The following is a 2,613-nucleotide window of genomic DNA, read 5'->3' as shown; positions in this document are numbered from 1 at the left end:
ATTGAACCAAATTCATTAATTAACCAAATCAATAATCATTTTGTTTTAATTTAAAAAAATTTTTTTTTCAAATACTAGATTCAGCCCTCAAAACCAGACGTGGAATTTCTTCGTTGCTGTAGAGTGCAAACTCGATAATTAAAACCCCACACATTCCCAGAAATATTTGGACGTGACCTCTGTGTCCTCAGTGGAAGCTACAGCCCTGATGACAACTTTAATGATAAATGTTATTCACGAAAAAAATAATTTTGCAATCATGAATTGTCAGGGGTACCAATTAGAACTTTTTCTAAGTTAAGTTAATATCTTGAATATTTATCTGTTGTATGCATTGTCAGTACCTTTACAGATAACCAATCAACTGTAATACAGTTTAATCTTTAGTTTATAGTATTTATAAACTACAGATTATGTATTTTATCTACAGATTTATGTCATTTATCACTTTTATCAAATAGTGTCAAAGAGTCCAACATTATATTTGAAATACAGCATGGAGAAGTTGTGCCTGGAAAAATGTACAAACAAAAACCGCAGTCATCGCCTCTTCATACTTTTATAAAGCACTGCGGTGAGTCAACTACTCCCCCTGACCCCCCTCAACCCCACCAATGACCAAAGAGAGCGTTATGCAACGCACTTTTATTCAGGCTGTAAAGTGAATGGTACCTGAGAGAACAGAAAAAGCTGTTTGCTTGCGCAGCAGGGAGGAACCGTAGCATTTGGCACCCTGAGAGGATGGTTTGCGTTTGATTTGCACAGCTGGCCCGCATAGAGATGCAATGGGCCAAAATTTAATAAACTCAAATCAATCTTTGGGCTGGCTAAAAATGTATTGTGGTCAAATCTTGCACATTTGCTGCAGCCCATCCTTCTACAGCAATTCCCCCCAAACACACCACCACAGGGAGTGTGACCCTAAAAAATGTTCACAGACACTCCTCTTTTAAACACCCGTCTACTAAGAAGTGACTAGAGAAAGAGGGGGAGCAGTGAGGTACACTGGGTGGGTTTATGGTACTGTGGGGGGACGAAAGGAGGGAGATATGACTGACGTTTGTGCTTCAGCATCGCAGATATGAAAAGCATGACTCAGCTGATGACTCATACATGTAAATGCCCACCGAAATATACTGTAGTGTTTTATTCAGTGTGTGCTGAAGTGAAGTTGAAAAGCTGATGTAGCTTTTTTTTTTTGGGTTATCTTAGTTAGTGTAGCCACTTAATAACATTTTAATTTCCCAAAAAATTCCAAGTGGTTTCTTTTAAAGAATAAAAATGGGGATACATTTATAAATCCTTCTGCTCAAGTAATTATTTATGGTTATTAAATTTCGCAGGTCCCGACAGCCAAATTCCTTGGTGTTAATTAATAAGAGGCTTAACTGGAGACATCGTTTTCAATTAGTCTGTAGAAAACTGACAAAATCATATCATCAGACAAAATCTGTCCAGCGGTTTAAAGGTCCAGTGTGAAAGATTTAGTGGCATCTACCTGTATAGTTGCATATTGCAACTTATTGTTATTTTCAGGTGATCTTACACTGATGAAAACATAGTTATAGATCCTCTTAAATGTTACACAGTGGACCTTTAAAAGAGTTGTGTTTTTGACTTTGTGGTAGTTTTATTTCTCTCCCGTGTGGCAGTATAGCTTTGACAGCCACTTACCCTGATATTCTTCATAAAAACTTTGCTAAAAAGGAAGATTTGTACTAATTTATCACCCCATGAGCCATCAACTCCATTTTTGTTAAACAGAATATGCTGTCCATTTGTGGTAAAGCACACATAGCACGCTCTTTCATCTACTCAAATCACCCAGAATCCCTTTCAAAACTTTGCCAAGATTAATTTGGCTTTACTTCTCATGTTTGGTCACAGCAGTAATAGCGGTGGTAGTAGCAGTGGTAGACTGTACATGCTGATAAATGTAATCTCTGTTTGTTTCAGTCTCCTCAGTTACAGTGAGTATACAGTCATATAAAAAACATGTACAACCCTCTGAAACTTCAAACGTTTGTTTCATTACCCACCAGGCTGCCTGAAGTTATTTTGTGCTCTCTATCTCTCTCTCTCTGTAAAGTATATATCCCTCTCTTTCTCCTGCCTCCTCTCATCCTCTTTCACCCATTAGAGCCATGACCACACATGCATGCTCCCTTGAGCTCACGCCTACATGCACACACACGTGCAGTACATTTACATCCACTTTTGCAGTGTTAATTACTATTACTACTACTATTGAGTATCTTTCTACCTATGAATTAAGTCTAACTCGATCATTTGATGTGTTTATACTGACCATACTGTTAGCGTATTTCCTGGAGGTGATACACGTGAACATCCTCCACTGTGGGAGGTTTTAAAATAGCTTCTCTTAGCTCCTCCACTACTGTAACAGAAGGCAACATACAGTACTGGTATGAATATTGGTTTCTGGGTCATGGGAGAAAAGTAGAGGTTAACTGTGAAGGGAGGGGAATGCATACTGCATGTTTAGTGGACATCAATGGGCTAACAAGAAAAACAGGGAAGCAATAACGACTGGTTAGTGTTGTTTTGCCAGGAACCTCTTCCTCCCACTGTTGCAGTGTACATCACATAATC

Source organism: Morone saxatilis, unplaced genomic scaffold (genome assembly GCF_004916995.1).
Source record: "Morone saxatilis isolate NCDOM2014 unplaced genomic scaffold, NCSU_SB_2.0 Contig8, whole genome shotgun sequence".
Lineage (NCBI taxonomy): Eukaryota > Metazoa > Chordata > Actinopteri > Moronidae > Morone > Morone saxatilis.
This window is presented reverse-complemented; position numbering follows the sequence as displayed.